Raw genomic sequence first — 19806 nt, 5'->3', positions numbered from 1 at the left:
ATATTCAATACCTACAATCACAAAAAACACAAACCCAGAAACAAATATCAGTCAAAATCACAAAAACACAACTGGGTTCTCTTAATTCTAACATGAATCAAAGACGGATCTGAAACCTTCTTGGATTTGAACTTTTAAGACCTCAGGTCAAGGGATAATTACATTCACCTATCCCTAGATTGTTCAGGGAGTCTCGAGATGAAGAGACTCCGAGCAATGTCCCTATGGCGAGGACTCAGACTGGTACTGAAAAATGCTCAGAAGAGGAGCGACCTGCCGGAGCTCCTCAACCTAGGGTGGTACTTCCGAGCTGAGGGGTCAAGATGAGTTCATCTTAGACCTCGTTGGGTAGCTCCTCGAGTACCTGCAGCCTTTCATCTTCACCATGTTAGGGTGTCAACTGGACATGACCTTCAAGAGGTACCAGAGGGCTAGAACCTCAAATCTCTTGGTGATTGCACTTCAACTGTAGAACTAGGTAAGGTTATTCTTTCTTTGTGATCTCTATTAAGTTTGGTCAAAATCCTATTTTTGTGACTAACTCTTGTTCATTCTCTTTTGAGGCTACTCTAGCCTTAAACATTACCCACAACAAGACAAAAATTTCCTTCTGAGAGGAAGTTCAAGAAATGAAGGAGAAGATTGTCTCATTGAGGAGGGCGCTCATAAAACAAACGTATTTGCAAGACTCAGCTTTTGGCAGATACGCGCCTGGAGCAGAGAGAAGCTACTTTGAAAACAGTCGAGTTTCAGAAGCAAGAGCTGCAAAAGAAGGAGGATCTAATCAAAGAGCTTTAGTTGACGATGGTGAGGCTCGCCAGAGATTTGAGCTCAAGAGAAATAGAGCTTCAAGAGAAGGAAAAGGAACTTCAAGATAGCCAAAGTAGCAAGAGAGAGACCGAAGCATCTTGGGCCAAAATGTGGGCGATGTTGCGGTTGTAAGTACATGCAAATGTAGCAAGTGCACTACTCGTACAAGTAATAAAGTGATGAGTGAGTATCATTCTCCTGAGGATTGGTTGCTAAGCATTAAGTTGTCCATTGTTTTTAAGTTGGAGCAATCGAAAATATTTGGATTAATGGGAGAAAATTTAAACTTAAAACTAAAACAAAATTTCTAAGTATTCGAAACTAAATTACGAAAGCAAGATTAAAAACAAGGGTAAAATTCAATTCAGATAAAAAGGTAGGGTTTTGACTTCATTCAAACTCTCTAGATTAAGCTTGTGGATTATGCTATTTCTATATTCACATGTAATTGATTGTAAATCGAATTCACTAAATTGTCAATCATACCTTCTCAGGCTATGAATTCCTACTTTTATCTATTACACTTCTGCACCCAACAAATTGAAGAATAATAGATTCAAGTCCATTATGCTCATAGAACCCTAGATTGATTTCATTGGTTCTTAAATCTATCTCTAGCATTTAATAATACAATGGTGATTACTCAAGAAGCTTAACATGAATCATTTCTCAATCTCATCACATTCATCAAATAAATTCAATAAAAATAGGATAAACACACAATCTATGCAATAAAGGATAGAAATAACAATAATCAATTCATTAATCGATAAAATTCGAAGTTCATCAAAACCCTAACCCATAAAAGAGTTGGTTCATAACTAAATCACTAAAACAGAAAAGAAAAACAATAAACTTAGAGTTCAACATCATAAAATTGAGAGAAAAGACAAGAGATCTCCCCTAGTTGAAGAATCCACCAGATTCAATCCCAAATCTTCTCACTTCTCAATCCAAATTCGTCAAATCTAAGCTAAGGAAAATGAAATGGTTGCTTTAAACTAAGAAAAAAACACTACCTCCCTCAAAATGGCAACGTTTTTTTTTTATACCTAGCCCCAAAAACCTAAGACTTTTCCTAAAATGAAATTGTGCGTTTTACAGAAACTGGAAATTGTAGACTTTGCCATGGTGAAGAAGAAATCTCGCTGCGGCGACAAAGTAAACTTAAATCTGGTGCGTTACTCATTTCGCCGCGGCAAAGAACAACCTTTGCTGCAGCAAAGCTTCATGAAAAAATTTGAATTCACAGAATTGCCCTCCGCTTGCTTCTTTGCTTGAATCTTCGATCTTTGGTGCTCTCCCATGGGAACAAGCTTCATAGTGCTTTACTCTGCTTCAGAACTCTCACATCTTCTGAGATCCGCTTACTTCTGAGTCTAGAAACTCCAATTTAGTCATTATTCACTCAAAATGTCCATTTTAGCCTGAAACACAAAATGTAAAGAACTAAGTAGCAATTTAGGCATAAATGAACTAAGAAGTATCTAAAATCCGGCCTAAAAGCCTAAATAAAATAGTATAATCCTCGGATTATCAAATACCCCCAAACTAAAGACATGCTCGTCCTCGAGCATCAGGTACAAACAAAACGAAAGAAAAACAAAAACGCCCAAACAACGCAAAACAGCAAAATAAACAAAATATTAAAAAGAAAAACATAAGAATCAACTCAACAAAATACCTGCCTAGAATTTAAACAAATCTCAAAGGTTGTTGCGAAATTATTATTAGAAAAATGTTCAACACTCCAGGAAGTTATAAGTTGTATCGACTATCTCTCTCTATTTGTCCCCCGAGTAGGTGATCCCTACTTCAATCCCCGACCTCCCGGATTATTTTATGCAGAAATGTAAAGTTTATCAAATGGTGGCAGACCCCATAAGCCTAAATATCTAACTACTCTCCACTAATGAGGATTAGACATCGCTAAGAATCAAAAGGTCTTTGCAAACTTGCAACATTAGGCTCGGGTAGTGGGCTTCAAAGGAAATGAAAGGATAACAAACAAGAGAATTTGGTTTCCTTAAAGCAAACACTATGACTAAATCAAACTCCCACTTCCTTTCTCAACCATCACTGAAGATGTCAACCAATTAACAACCCTCAACCATGCACAATTCTTATTTTTGCTTCTGCAATGCAGTTCTCGAAAAGAAATTGAAAATTATTATTATTATTATTATTATTTTTGGAAATAACAATACAAATTCATAAACAACAATTCACATTGAGGTCAACTACCTCTTTTTATTCTTTTTTCCCTTCTCACAACCCCCAAACTATTCTTTTGGTTCATTCATACAACTCTTTAAGTTTTTTGTGTTTGCATTAGGTCCAAAAATTCTCCTAAAGTGTATGATAGAGTGTTTAGGGTAATTGGATTTGATAATTTTTGATTTGCAAGAAAAATAAGACGGTGATAATCTCATAAGGCTCAAATGGGTGACTAGGGAAAAATTATTTCATGGGTCGGCTGGAAAGGCTCAAACATTCCAAAAAATTGCCTAAATCATTTCCTCAACAATGTCTTATTCCTAGAATTTCGCCTCAAGCAATTCTCTACTAGGTTCTAGAGTCCACCAACATTATCAAAACTTTACCTAACCACATAAAATGAATCTAAGCATGCCGAAATAGATTAAAATGGTGGTTGAACCACTCAACAACCCTCAATCAAAATTCAGTCAATAAACATAAACTTGAAGCAATGCTTAACATTTTTAAAATAATAAAATCCCAACAACCCTATTCTCATCATTGATTTATACAATTCATCATTGGCATACACAATCAAACCAAAATAAAATAAACAAAAGTTCAAAAATTTCTCAAATTTTTCCTACCCCCAAATGAAAGATGACATTGTCCCCAATGTCCCATTATGCATAAATTAGGAATAGACAAACAAAAATGACAAAGGTACGAGATAGTTTCCTGATTAATCCATGAAGTTGAAGTTTCGCTCAACAGTGTGCACACCCAGTCCTTGACTTTTTCATCACCAAAATCTGTAAAAACAATTGAAAACTATGGTGTCCACTGTGTTAGAACAATTCACTAACTAATATGAAAATATTACACCCTAGTCTCATCTTTACATCAACTACGAAATAAATAAAAAAAATGAAACAACTAAAACAATCCAAAACAAAAAGTATCAACTGAGTTCAATGTTTGAAATGAAAAAAAAAAAACAATCAAAAAGAAGGAAAAATAAAAGGAAACAAAAACAGGTGCTCAGGTCCCTCGGCGTCGTCCTCTTCTGACTCAGAGCCCATCCACTCATCTGAATCCCAGTTAGCCCATTGGAATGCTGCAGTGTCAACATTGAGCTTGTCGAGGCTACTCTTCTGCATGTCATACATCATCTGGGTCTGCTCTGCTAGCCAATCCTGATGTTTTGCCATACGTTTCATCTGACCCATCATCTGTTGTATCATCTCCTTCATAATAACTGTGGAACTAGAGGATGTGGCAGTGTCTTGTGTGGTTCTCTGTCGTTTTGTCCCTACAATTGGTTGCTTAGCTTTTGGACGTTTAAGATGCTTGTGATAATAGTCTGAGTCGAGGATTGAGGCAGCATGGATAAGTGGCTCATCATCATGCACCTCGATTCTAGCTCGAGTGCACAAAGCTGTAATGAGATGTGGGAAAGTGTAACTCCCTCGCCCTGGTTTGGCTGCATGCTGAATGTTGTTCAGAATAATTTGTCCCACATCCATACTCTTTCCTATGGCAATAGAATAGAGCAATAATGCCTTCTCATAATTCACCATACTATAGTGCATTTCCGACATCATCCTCGCACTAATAAAGTACTGGAGTATGGATTGTTTGGCTGCCTTTGATTTCCAGCCAAGTAGTTAACTTTCTTCAAAGATGAAGATGATGAAGCAAATGTGTTCCCCACTTGACACTCATTGCTCACGTGATTACCTGCACAAAAATCACAAGTTAGTTGAAGAGCTTGAATAGAGTTTACCTACATAGTTCCCAACTGTTTCTAAAGTGTTATGAGTTGGGCTGAGATGGCCGTGAATGCATCAACTTCATGAAGACCCATGGATTTTCTTGGTGTTGCTCTCTCATTAGGTCTTTGATAGTTATTGCTTGCCAAAACCTCAAGTAACTCATAAGCGTCTTCTGATATTTTTTTCTGCAAGGCTCCCCCCGATGCCGCATCTACCATAGTTTGCACATTACCCATCAATCCATTATAGAATATTTGGACTTGCAGCCAAACTAGGAACCCATGGTGTGGACATTTCCTCACAAGTTCCTTGTATCTCTCCCAAGCCTCATATAATGACTCAGACTATTCTTGTAGAAATGATGTGATATCATTTCTCATCTTCGCTGATTTTGCTGGAGGAAAGAACTTGGTTTGGAACTTCTGTGCTAACTCATTCCACGTTGTGATAGTTCTTAATGGTAGTGCCATTAACCATCCCTTAGCTTTATCCCCCAGTGAGAATGGGAATAGTCTCAACCTGATGGCGTCATTTGACACTCCATTTGACTTGAAGGTGTCACAAATCTCTAGAAAATTTGCAATGTGTTGATTTGGATCTTTCTTCAAATCTCCATTAAACCGTACCAACTGCTGGATCATCTGGATGATTGCTGGCTTTATCTCAAAGTTGTTGGCTTGCACCGTAGGTCTCATGATGCTCGAACCACTGCCATCAACTATGGGAATTGAGAATTCCCTTAGTGTTTTATTTTCTGGCATCTCTACAACGATGACCTCTGGTTCAACCACTATAGCCTCTCGTTCTCTTCTCTCTCTGTTAATTCTTCTGGCGGTTCTTTCAATCTCAGGATCAACAAGAACCACTAGCTGATGTCTTGTTCTTCGCATAAACTAATAGAAAAAGAGAAAGAAAAAGTGAGATCACAAACCAACTGAGAATAACAACAAAAATAAAACTCCAATCTAGCTAACAAACGAAAAACTCAATGTTAACATAAAATTCAATCCCAGTAGCGGCGCCAAAAACTTGGTGCGGTTGTAACTACAACATGCAAATGTAGCAAGTGCACTAGTCGGACAAGTAATAAAGTGATGAGTGAGTATCGTTCCCACAAGGATTGGTTGCTAAGCATTAAGTTTTCTATTGTTTTCAAGTTAGAGTAATCGAAAATGTTTGGATTAATGGGAGAAAATTTAAACTTAAAACTAAAACAAAATTTCTAAGTATTCGAAACTAAATTACGAAAGCAAGATTAAAAACAAGGGTAAAATTCAATTCAGATAAAAGGGTAGGGTTTTGACTTCATTCAAACTCTCTGGATTAAGCTTACAGATTATGCTATTTCAATATTCATATGCAATTGATTGTAAATCAAATTCACCAAATTGTCAATCATACCTTCTCAAGCTATGAATTCCTACTTTTCTCTATTACACTTCCGCACCCAACAAATTGAAGAATAATAGATTCAAGTCCATTATGCTCATAGAACCCTAGATTGATTTCATTGGTTCTTAAATCTATTTCTAGCATTTAATAATACAATGGTGATTACCCAAGAAGCTTAACATGAATCATTTCTCAATCTCATCACATTCATCAAATAAATTCAATAAACACAGGATAAACACACAATCTATGCAATAGAGGATGGAAATAACAATAATCAATTCATTAATCCATAGAATTCAGAGTTCATCAAAACCCTAATCCACAAAAGAGTTAGTTCATAACTAAATCACTAAAACAGAAAAGAAAAACAATAAACTCAGAGTTCAACATCATAAAATTGAGAGAAAAGACAAGAGATCTCCCCTAGTTGAAGAATCCACCAGATTCAATCCCAAATCTACCAGATTCAATCCCAAATCTTCTCACTTCTCAATCCAAATTCGTCAAATCTAAGATAAGGAAAATGAAATGGCTACTCTAGCCTAAGAAAAAAACACTACCTCCCTCAAAATGGCAAGGTTTTTCTTTTATACCTTGCCCCAAAAATCTAAAACTTTTCCTAAAATGAAACTGTGCGTTTACAAAAAGTAGAAATTGCAAACTTCGTTGCGGCGAAGAAGAAATCTCGCCGCGGTGACAAAGTAAACTTAAATCTTGTTCGTTACTCATTTCGCCACGGTGAAGAACAACTTTTGCCACGGCGAAACTTCATGAAAAATTCTGAATTTATAGAATTGCCCTCCACTTGCTTCTTTGCTTGAATCATCGATCTTTAGTGCTCTCCCATGGGAACAAGCTTCATAGTGCTTTACTCTGCTTTAGAACTCTTCCATCTTTTGAGATCCACTTACTTCTGAGTCCAAAAACACCAGTGCGGTCATTATTCGCTCAAAATGTCCATTTTAGCTTGAAACACGAAATGTAAAGAACTAAGTAGCAATTTAGGCATAAATGAACTAAGAAGTATCTAAAATCCAGCCTAAAAGCCTAAATAAAACAGTATAATCATCAGATTATCAGGTGACCACAAAGAAAAAGATTAGAGAAAAGGACCAAAAGCTCAAGGTCGTTGTCAGCAAGTCTCCTTGTTGACTAAGCAGTTGTAGCAGGTCAAGCTTGGGGTAGAGAAGAAGGCTGGGGAGTGGTCACTGTAGGTTGTAAACAAACTATGGGAAGACAACCTAGACATGAACCTTTCCTCTCTTCCTAAAGAATATCAGAAAGCCCTCTTGTTGATATAGTCTGCTCATTATGAAGAAGAAGGAGAAGACTAAGAAGCTCATGAGGAGGGGGATTACAAAGAACAAGAAAACCTAGAAGGCAAAGCTACCGATCTTGAGGTCAGAGCAATAAAAGCTAAGGGTGTTGAAGACCAAGAGAAGTGATTGTCCTCCTTTATGCTCGCTCTGAAGAAGTTTTCTCCCTTTACTTTTTGTAGCTCTCTAGACTTCCTTCTTGTACATACTTTTTGAATTAATACATACAAGCTTTTTTTGTGATCACACCTTTATAGTTTTAAGTACTTTACTAAATGAATACAATTTCTCTTATCGCACAACTTGTACAATGTTATAAATAACAATATTATAAATAACAATATTATAAAGACTTGATACAATAACACAAGTAATTCTTGAAGGAAAATAATCTTATTAATAAAATTTACAAGTACATGAGATCGGGAAAAATGAAAAATGAATTGGAATTTATTGATAATAAGGTCGCAGGTGTTTAGCATTCCAAGCTTGCGATACTTCAGAACCATTAAGTCGTTTGAGATGATATGTCCTAAGTTGTATCACCTTAGCAACCCAATAAGGACCTTCCCAGTTAAGTCCCAATACTGTTGTGCTTGGTTCTTGAGTACTGAGAAAGACTTTTTTAGGGACCAAGTCACCAACGTGGAAGTTTCTTCTTCTGACTTTGGAGTCGAAGCACCTCTTAGCTCGTTGTTGATAGGAAGCTATTCATAACTGAGCTTTGTTACAATGTTCTTCTCCTAAGTTCAGACTTGCATGAATGAGTACTCCATTGTCTGTTTTATTGTAAAATTCCCTCCAAAGGGAACTAGTCCCTACCTCAGTTGGGATCATTGCTTCGCAGCCATATGCTAGCGAGAATGTTGTTTCTGTAGTAAAGGTTCTCAAAGTAGTTCTATATGCCTATGAAACTTTTGGAGATCGTCGATCCAATTGCCTTCAGCTGCACCAAGCTTGACCTTCAAAGTGTGCTTGATGGTCATGTTGACAACTTCAACTTGTCCATTAGCTTGTGGTCTTGCTACTGAGGTGAATTTCTTCTTAATCCACAGGTCTTCACAGTACTGTTTGACCTCTTCATTGTCAAACTGTTTTTCGTTATCTAAGATAAAGGTATGAGGAATCTCATAGCAGCACATTGTATTCTTGAAGACAAAGTCTTTGAGCTTCTTTGTAGTGCCACGGCCAAAGGTTCCACTTTGACTCATTTTGTGAAATAATCCACTAAGACCACTGCATACTTGATGCCACCCATACCGATTGGTGTGGGACTGATGAGATCAATTCCCTATATAGCAAATGGCCGAGGGCTAGTCATTATTGTTAATTGGTGGGAAGGAACTAGCGGTCTGTTCGCAAATCTTTGGCATTTGTCACACTTCTTCACTAAGTTGTAAGTGTCTTTTTGAAGCAAGGGCCAATAATATCCTTGTCAGATAATTTTATTGGCAAGAGATCATGCGATAGTGTGGTTACCACAGATCCCTTCATGTATCTCTCTCATGATGTAGTCTGTATCTTCATCTATCACACATCAGTGAATAGGAGTGCTAAATCCTCGTTTGTACAGTTGATCTCCAATCGTGTAACAAGCAGCTCTAGTCAGTAGGAGTCTTGTCTCATTCTTGCTGTTAGGAAGAACCCCTTCTTTAAGATACTGAATAATTAGAGTCATCCAAGTTACTGACTATGCAGTAGCCACTGTCTAGTCAGGTGAGTTGATGTTGGGAACTTCGATGTATTTGACTGATATGTTATCCGGAATATCAGAGTCTAACGATGAAACTATCTTCACCAAAGCATCCGCAATAGAGTTGCTTTCTCTAGGGATTTGCCTAATCGTGTATTATTTGAGGGGCTCGAGTGTGGCCTTAGCTTTCTTCAAGTAACTGATCATATTCTCTTTTTGGCTTTATACTCTCCCAATATCTGATTGACGACCAATTGGGAGACACTATTGACGTTGATCACTTCTGACCCCATCTCTTTTACTAGTCATAGACCAGCAAATAGTGTTTCATCCTCAGCCTTATTATTGGCGGCTTTAGATCAAAACTTAAGGGTTCCATATATGCGAGCACCCTCAAGGCTGACGAGCAGGAGACCGGCTTTAGCTCTTTTCCTATTAGAGAATCCATCAATATAAAGGCTCCATGTTGATAGATTTTGAATGGTCTCTTGGATCATTTCACCAATTGGCTGATCAGGTTCCTGATTTGGTTGATAGGAGAATTCTGATATGAAGTTAACGATAGCTTGCCCTTTGATTGTTGCTTTAGGCTTGAAATGCAGATCGAATTGACTTAATTCCATAGCCCATTTAAGTAATTTGCCTGAGGCCTCTCATTTATGAAGAACCTGTCTGAGCAGGTAACTAGTTAAAACATGGATGGTGTGGGCATATAAATAAGGTTGCACCTTCTTAGAGGCGATTAGCAAGGCAAAGGCTAATTGCTCCATTTCTAGATACCTTGTTGATAATCCTAGGATTATACTGTTTTATCTAGGCTTTTTGGCCGGATTTTGGATACTTCTTATGTTGTTTTTGCCTGAATTATAACTTAATTTCATATGTTTTATGTTTTAGGCCGAAACGTGCACTTTGACCAAATAAAGGGTGGAATTGAGTTTCTGGACCCAGAAGCAAGCGAATCTCAGAATTCGGGGAAGTTCTTAATCGAATTTGAAGCACTATGAAGCTTGTTCCTATTAGAGAGCACCAAAGATTGAAGATTCAAGCAAGGAAGCAAGCGAAGGGCAATTTCATAATTTTAGAATTGTTTAGAACAATTTGCTATGGCAAAATTTATTCTTCACTGTGGCGATAAGCTCCCAGGAATTCGTTGCCACGGCGAAGTCTGCAAGTTCAAGTTTTTTTTTATGAAAATGCACAGTTTTGTTTTAGGAAAGTTTTTAGAATTTTGGATCGACTATATAAGAAAAATTTAGCCATTTTTAAAAGGAGTTTGACATTTTGGGAGAAAAGAGAGACGATTTGAGGTTGATTTGAGATTGAACCCTTTGGGATTCATCAAATAGGGAAGATTTTTGTTCTCTTTCTTTATTCCAGCATGTTGAATGCTATGTTTACTGTTTTTATTTCAATATGTGTTAATTTCATTATGAACTAACTCACTTTGGGTTAGGGTTTTGATGTAATTAGGATTTTTATGGTTAATCAATAGATTATTGTTGCTTTTGCATTCTATTACATGGGTTGTGTGATTATTCTTCTTCTTATTGAATTTATTTGTTGAACATGATGAGATTGAGAAATGAATCGTGTATGAGCTTCTTAGGATAATCACCATTGTTGTATCGAACTCTAGAGAAAGGTTTGAGAACCAATGAAATCAACTTAGGATTCCATTAGCTTAACGAACTTGGATCTATTAATCTTCAAATTGTTGGGTACGAAAGCTTAATAGGGAAAAGTAAGATAACATAGCCTGAGAAGGTATGTTTTACACATTAGGGAGTTTGATTTATAATCCGTGCATGTGAGTGTAGAAGTAGCATAATTCGTAGATTATTTCTTAAAATCCTAGTGAAGTCAAAACCCTAACCGTTTGCTTTAATTGATATTTTCTCTTGAATTAGTTTTACTGTCATTAATTAGCCTTTTAAATACGTAGTAAATTTTTTTTTTCACTTTAGCTTAAATTCATCCCACAAATCCAAACATTTTCGTTTTCTCCAACTTGTCAACAATTAGGAAAACCTGTGCTTAACAAACAATCCTCGTGGGAACGATACTTTTCTTATCACTTTATTACTTTGTGCGACTAGTGCACTTGCTATACATTGCATTTTGTTTTCTTCCCAAATAAGAACTGCACAGACTGCATGCTGAGAAATAGACAGGTAGAGAAATAGGATTTTCTTAGGAAGTGGCTTGGATAGAAGATATAGCTTTTTGAGATGCTCTTTTATGCTTTGGAAAGCTCACTCACACTCTAGAGTCCATTCAAATTTCTTGTTAGTCCTAAGTACATTGAAGAACGGTAAACAACAATTTGTAGCTCTCGATTTGAAATGACTAAAAGCCGCTGTTCTTCCATTCAAGCTCTAAACTTGCTCAGGTTTTGTGGGACTATTCATATCTGAGAGAGCTTGGAATTTCTCGACGTTGACCTCTATTCCTCAATGGTTAACCAACCATCTACCCTAGGAATTTACTTAAGGCTATTTCGAATAAACACTTAAGCAGATTAAGTTTCATTTTATATTTTTCCAACATGTCAAACATTTATGATAGGTGAACTATGTGATCTGAAGCAATATACGACTTGACCAGGATGTCATCAACATAGACTTCCATTGTTTTCTCAATCTGCTCAAAAAACATTCAATTAACCAAGCGTTGGTAAGTTGCTTTCACATTTCTCTAACCAAATGGCATGACTTTGTAGCAATATAGTCCTCGATCTGTGATGAATGAGGTGTGCTCTTCGTCCGGTGTGAACATTGAGATCTGGTTGTATCATGAATATGCATCCATGAAGCTCAATAGCTCGTGCATGAAAGTGCTATCAACAAGTTGATCGATTCTAGGCAAAAAGAAATTATCCATGGGGCAAGCCTTGTTGAGATCCATAAAATCAACACAAGTTTGTCATTTACCATTGGGTTTCTTCACCAAAATAAGATTGACGACCCAATTAGGGTAATGTGCTTCCTCTATGAACCCAATTGAGAGAAGCTTGTCCACCTCACTCTTGAGAGCCACATAGAGCCCTAGGTCCATAACTATTCTTTTTTTGGTGAACTAGCTTGATCTCACTATCAATGTTAAGCGCATGGGATATGATTTTGGGGCTGATCCCGATCATGTCGGCATATGTCCATGAAAAAAATAAATATTATGTCTGAGGAAGCTTGTTAAATTGGTTGCAAGCTAGGGGCTAAGATTACTCTTGATTCTCAGCACACGATTTGGCTCATGCTCATCGATGGATACCTCATACAAAGTTTCAACTGGCCCACTGTGGGTATGCTCCTCCTGAACACAAGGATCAATATTATCTTCCACTAGACCAGACTGTGGCTTGATCTTGCTAATCGTCATTAACTATTCGGGCTTGCCCTTGGGCTTCCCGTTCCCCTTGCATGCAATTTGGACTACTTGATTGTAGTAATTGCAAGATTCATGCTACGATCCCCTAACTTCCCCACACCTTGACGAAGTGGGGAAGTGACAACCTTGAAGTTTCATAGTAGTGGTCATCCAATAATGTCGTTGAATGCACAAGGACAATCTACTGCCAAAAATTACATCATCTTGTCACTTCGTGGGGATCGCCCAAAGTGACCAAAAGAGTTATCATTCCTCGGGGAGTTACATGGTCCCTAGTAAAGCATAGAGTGGAATAGCTACAGGCTTTAGGTATGTATCTTCCAGCTTCATCTCCTCAAAGGCTCGCTGAAATAAGATATTCACAGCACTCCCATTGTTCACCAACATTCTGTGGACTTAGCACATTCATATCTCAGCTATGATAACCAATGCATTTGCATGAGAGTGATGCACTCGTCTCGCATCTCTGTCAGAGAATGTTATCTCCTCTTCTTTGCATTGCTCATGAGGTCACAGTTCCGAATTGAGAACATTGCATGGCTCATATCGGGCTTCTCGAGCATAACTATCTTGTGCATGCCGAGAGGTCCCTATAATATGAGGTCCCCTAAGGATGGTCCCTACCGAGTAGAGACCTTTGCAACCTTTGCTCCTCTCCCTATTGTCACAGTATTTTTCCCTCAAAGGAATTGGATAGTCAACATACTCCTTGAAATGACCTTTCTAGATAAGGTCTTCAATTGCTTGCTTGAAAGCTTGGTACTCATCAGTATGATGTCTAATGTTCCTATGGAAGCAATAATATTTCTTGTCGTTTCTTTTGGACAGGGGTATTTTCATGGGCTCTAGATCTCTGAGCAGATTGACCTCTTTTGAATTGGCCAAGATGGTTGAGATTGATGAGTTCAGTAGAGAAAAGTTGTCGCGGTCGCAACGAGGCAATAGAGCATAAGCTTTCTTGGGCTCCAACAATTGTTTCTTTCCCTTTCTCTGATCGTCACTGACCCATTTGTGATCTTTTCTTCTACTCTCCCCCTGAAATTCATTCCTTTGACTGGGAGTGGTAGTTGAAGGCTTAAGGTCGTGGCAATTTTGAGTTGCCATAGGGTTCTATACCGCAGACATTTCTATGTGAGACTAGTGAAGCGAGTAAGGAAGACGTCATCTTCTGATTGTAGTTTGTTCCACAAGTTGGTTTGCAGGTGAACTCTAGCAATTATTGGAGTTTGAACTGAATCTTTAGGAGTATTAGCCACCTTATTCAGTTCCCTGTGGAACCTATCAATATAAGACTGCAAAGACTCATTCTTGTCTTGTCGTATGTTGCTTAGATAGCTAAGCGGCATTGAGAACTTCCAATTTACTTGGAAGTGTCTTAAGAACAACAAGCTCATTTGCTGCCACATGTTGATAGACTCTGGTGGAAGTGATCTGAACCAACGTTCTACGTGGGCAGTCAAAGTCACTATCAAGCAACGACATTTCGCCAAGTTTGAAACTTGATGCAACTCCATGAGGTTGTTAAACTCATAGAGGTGATCCTAAGGATCAACATTCCCATCACATGCCTTCATGTCAAGCATTCTGAATCTTGGCAAGAAAGGTGTTGCCAAGACTACTAGGGAAAAGGGAGATGCCTCAGTAATTACTCCCTACTCATTCTACTGAGCTCGAAGTTGACCGGAACTTGCTGTAACTCCCTAATTTGAGGAAGTAAAGCCCTTGGGGGATCACTTTTCGCAACATGGGTGTGTGCCTAATGGTTGCTGATAAAAGCTTGAAAACACATATTTTGTTAGTGATTCAATTAGATTATTTGTGGAAAAAATGTGTTTAATTTGTGAAATTTAACTTAATTATTTCATAAATGTCTTTTTTGGGATCATGGGGATGTTTCGAGTGTTTTCAGGTTCTTAAAGATGATACTCAGATGAAGGTTATATCAACGATGGAATGTGGGATGACAAGAATCAAATGGTTTGTGATTCGGAGCTGAAATGAAGAAGTTAGGGCGAATTGAAGTTAAAGTGAAAATCCTAGAAAATGCTCCAGTTTTGAACATGCGATAGTAATTCAACAATAACTTCTTCAGATCTTGGATTAGGATGATTCTTGAACCGTTGGAAAGCTGATTCAAAGGGGTACAATTCATATGTTTACCACTTGACCATATTCGAACGTTATCATGCTCAAAAACCACCGTCTTGTCAAGATTGCGAGTTTTGGGGCAGAATCAACTATGCCTAGGCACAATGCTGTGGCACAACTGTGATTCTGGACTTTTTTACATTAAATTTATGACATGTATTTCCTGTTTTAAGAGTTCTAATGTGATTAGGATAGTGGGAATCATAACCCTAAAACCCTAAGAGTATAAATAGATGTTTTTAGCTGATTTTCAGGGGAGAAAGGGAGAGAAGTTGAGCGGTTGATTGGAGATTGGAAATTCCTGCAATTTTCAGTCATCAATTAGAGAAGTTTTTCTACTCTTTCTTATACTCATGTTTATGAATACAATGACTTTGATTACTGAAAGTATGAACTAATTTTATTTTCTAGGGCTAAGATGTAGCTCAATTTATGAATATGTGTTGACCTGGATTGTTGTTAATTCTTATTGAGCTTTTAAATCTAAGTTTTATTATTGTGCATAATGCTTTCAATTCTCAATGGCCCTAGAGTTGAATGGTATCATGGGTTAGGTTGAGATCGAGAGATGAAACCTGATTTATCTTAGGTAATAAAACCATAGATTGAGCGAACGCTAGAGATAGGTTACCGCGATCTGTGAGGCTCCGGTAAATTCTATAGAGTTTAATGATCTCTTAGCTCCTAAATCCAACTTAGAGATATCTTAGGTTGTTGCTTAAGGGTTAATTTGCTAATTGCTCAAGAGACAGTTAGTGGAATAATAGGAGATTTGGCTTTTAGAATACGCTTGATTAGGTTAACAACAGATGTCAATGCATAGGATTAAATTGGTGCGAAATCCATGCCTTAGGTTTAGCCATATTGATCTTTACATCAAAGTGTTTATAAATTCTGCATTTATTTAGTTTTTAGTTTGTTACTTTTTCATTAAAGTCATTCTTAAAATTTTGTTTTATCAAATAGCAATAGAATATACTAGTTTGGTACTTGTAACGCCCCACTTGAGGTACGTAACTAATTTATGGTGTATTGCTTGAATATTCATTGATTTATTCTCAATTGAGCTTGCATGTTGTTATTTTTGGTTAGTTGGCCCTTAGTTGAATTTTGTTGAAGTTATTTTGAGAAAAATGTGAAGAAAATGCCTTAAAGTTGCATTAAGGGTAAAATGGTCTTTTCACTCAAAATTAGTTGAAATTGTGGGGAGTGAAAAGAGATAGAATTTCATGGAAAATGCAATAAAAATGAGGGCATTATGGTAATTGACTAAGGGACATAGATGGAATTTTAGTGAAAGTGCAAGGGCAAAATGGGAACACATGCTTATATTAATTGATATAAGGCTTTATTTGAAGAAACCCTAACCCATATCCAGCCCTTGTTCACGCCACTCTACCCCATTTTTCTCTCAATTTTATTCACTAAACTTCAAAGGAAATTCATAGGTTTTTGGTGTTTTTGAGTGGATTTTCAATCTCAAGCTTCTATAGGTAAGTTCCTTGCACTAAGATGATTTTTAGTTTTTAAAGTGTAGATTTTGATGGTTTATTCTCATAGGATTTAAGAGGAAGAGAGTTTGATCAAAGGAGGTTCTTAAATGGTTTAATTTGCTCATATCAAAGGTAAGTAAATCCAAACAAGTTAAGATTTGAGAAATCTTTTGAGTAGAGATTTAGTAGAGATTTATATATGCATGTGTATGCTATGCTATTGAGAAATTGAGCTGAGATGAGAATTTATTCTAGTGTTGTTGGATATATTTTAATTATGAGAAGTGTTTGATGTGTGAAGAGAGATTGAAATTGAGTTGAAGTTGGAGGAGTTTGGTATAAATATTTTTGGGAGTGTTTTCCTTGGCAGGAATTATGACTATATGAGGGAGTTTTCCTCCCATTTTGGATGGTTAAAGAGAAGAGTAGAGTTATAGATAAGTAGAGCTTTGGTATGCACATGAGTTGTTTGATGAAATGCCTAAGCGAAAAACTGCCCTGTCACAGCTGTGACTTTCTGAATGATTTTTTGGCATCTTACAGATTGAACTGGGTTTAGACAAAAACATCAAAGTTGTAGCCCTATCTCTAAGCTTTAAAACGAGACCAAAATCGTAGCAATATGATGTGTATAACGCAAGTTATTCCTTTTTTAGTGTTACCTATGCAGAATGACTATCTTGGAGCAACATTGCATTTTTGCATTTCATGAGTGCATTAAGGAGCATGAATCATCCATATGCATTAATTATGCATTAGAGAAAGAGTAGAGAACTTTGAGTATGAGCTTTATTAAGAGAAAAGAGAAAAAAAGAGAATAGAGTAGGTTGTGCGATCGGGAACCCGTGAGTAATGGGAAGAGTATTCCCGCATGTATGCTGCATTAAGAGAGCGGCATGAGTATGACAGAGAGAAGTGGTGTAGCCCGTGAGAGTGCATGCGGATGAGGGGTATACCCGAGAGAGAGATTATACACTCACATGGCCAATGGTTCTGAATCCATGCATAACCGAGTCCGATCGGCTGAGAATGAGTAGAAGTCAAGGAGAGTGGGAGTGAGTCCCGGCCATGCCTCCGGTAAGATGGGGCCGTGACTTACTAAAGAGAGTTAGTAGAAAAGAGTTCTTAGAAAAGAGTTCTAAGAAAGAGAAACAGAGAGAGAGAAAGAGAAAGAGAAAATAAAGAGAAGTATAAAAAAGAGAGAGTAAATAAGAATTGTAAGGAAAGACTTAGAGAGAGAGAGAGTTACGGGGATAAATGACTAGAGGATTTACTTACTGAGCATTATTTATACTCACCCCATTGTCTTTCTATGTTTTTGCAAGATTTAGGTGAGGACACGGTCAAATGGACATCGGCACGCGAGGAGGAATGGCTACACTGTCTACATAGTTTTTGATAGTTTTTGTTTATGATACTAATTTTATATAAAGAATGTATATATTTAATAAAAGAAAAATTTGGGCCCAACTATTTATGTTATTATACATGTATTTTATTATGTATATTTTTATGAGTATTTGAGTAGGAAGTAACTATTACATTTTTGGTATCAGAGCAGAGATTTTGGGATTTGACAGTGTACTATTCTCATCACCCCGACGTCCGATAACCGACTGTGTGAGTTAATTCTTTCCTTACTATGAGTGTTTCTCGAATGGATTAAATGTGGTTGTTTTGTAGATGAGGCGTAGTACCCAAAAGCGTGGTAAAGGTGTGATGAATGAGGGAGAACCTTCTAACCCACTAGAAGCTATGCCCCCTCCCTTGGATGAAGCTAGAATTCGAGGAATTGTATAGCAAGCTATGGTAGAAAGCCAAGGGAGAGTTCGGACCCTTGTATAGGTACCACCAACCACTAATGTAGAAAGAGAACAACCGGTACCTCCCCCAGTACAGAATAGAGTTGAACCGATTTATGGTCTTCCCAGCCAACATCAACCCTCAGAGTTTAAGGGTACTACAGATCCGGTAGTAGCTGAAGAATGGTTTAGATCCGTAGAACGTACCACAGCTTTGTTTCCCATGATAGACCGGGAGAAGATTCGGTATGCGAATTTCTTATTTTGGGGTGATGCCTGAATTTGGTGGGAATTAATAGAAGATACGCATGATATGGCAGTGATGACTTGGGAAGAATTTAGACAAGAGTTTGAGGCCGAGTACAGGACAGAGGACCGAGTTCATGAGAAGGTCCAAGAATTTATCAGTTTGCAGTAGGGTTCTAGTATCGTGAAGGAGTACTCAGTGAAATTCAATTTCCTTACAACGTTTGCACCCATAATAGTTAGTACTCCGGCATTAAGAAAAGACAAGTTTGTACATGGGTTGAAGCTGGAGGCAGCTCGGGATATAATGACGAGTTCTGATCCCTCTCGAACTTATAGTGAGGCCTTGAGGCGGGCATTGAGGACGAAAATATTTAAGAATAAAATTCCCCCAGTAGGTTCCTCGATAGGAGGACCAAGTGAGCCATCTTCTGCCCCGTAGAGAGAGAAATTTGAGGGTGTGAAAAGCAAAGAAATGAAGAAGAAGAAGAAGAAGAAGTTTCAGTCTAGACAGAACAGAAGAGAGTGGAGGAGTAAGCGGCCCCAGATGGAAGGGTTTCCTCTTTGCCCTAAATGTGGGAGAAACCATCCAGGAGAGTGTCTAAGGGACCAAAGGGTGTGTTATAGGTGCCGACAGCCAAGACACTTGATGAGAGATTGTAAAGCTCCTCTTCCACCACCAGCACAGAGTTCTAGAGATAGTACTAATGCCAGGGTGTTTACAGTGGCACAGGGTGAAGCAGAGGCTAGTCCATTAGTCGTTACTGGTCAGTTACTATTTCATGCAATTCTTTTATATGCCTTAATTGATTCAGGAGCCGCTAATTCTTTTATATCTTATGGGATGATAGAGAGGTTAAGCTTGAAGCCTATTAAAGTGACTCAACCCATTAAGATAGACTTACCCAATGGGGTTAGTGTTCTGACGCAAGAGATATTATCAGGAGAGTCCGTGGTGATCCAAGGTAGAGAGTTAACAGTTGATCTAATAGTTTTTGATATGCCCTACTTTGATGTGATATTGGGTATGGATTTCCTAGGGAGGTATGGAGTAGAAATTGATTGTCAGAAAAAGAAAGGGAGATTCAATCTCAATATTGGAGACAAATTTAGTTTTGGAGAGGGCCATCAGTTGAGTATGTTGATTAGTAATGTGAAGGCTAGAAAGATGTTGAGAAATGGGTGTTCTGGATATATTGCTTATGTAGTACAAAGTGGTGACGTTGCACAGTAAGAAATCCAGAGGGTGCCGGTAGTTTGAGAATTCCTAGATGTGTTTTCGGAAGACTTACCGGGTTTGCCATCGGAAAGAGGTTGAGTTTAGTATTGAACTAGCACCAAGAACAGCACCAATATCTAAAGCCCCTTACCGAATGATATAGACTCCAAGTTGGAGTATTTAGCCTATCAATTTGACACATTCATATCTATGCAAGGGCAAGCTTCTAGGCAACCACCTCCCGGTAAGACAAGTCAGGATGTCTTTTCTATGCCTTCATTTAGCTGTTAAGTACACATTTGAGGAACCAGCTCCCTACACTT

The 19806-nt window shown here is 37.8% G+C and overlaps 1 non-coding gene across 1 annotated transcript; it reads left to right on the top strand.

Annotated features, from left to right (window-relative positions):
* Window positions 1–5060: 5060 nt before the first annotated feature.
* On the top strand, window positions 5061–5167 carry LOC116124340. The gene has a single exon (XR_004127204.1). It is a non-coding gene; the product is annotated as a small nucleolar RNA R71 (small nucleolar RNA).
* Window positions 5168–19806: the final 14639 nt, after the last annotated feature.

Source organism: Pistacia vera, unplaced genomic scaffold, assembly GCF_008641045.1.
Source record: "Pistacia vera cultivar Batoury unplaced genomic scaffold, PisVer_v2 Contig151, whole genome shotgun sequence".
Classification (NCBI taxonomy): Eukaryota; Viridiplantae; Streptophyta; class Magnoliopsida; order Sapindales; family Anacardiaceae; genus Pistacia; species Pistacia vera.
Note: the sequence above shows the minus strand (reverse complement) of the source record. Positions and strands in the feature narration are given on the sequence as shown.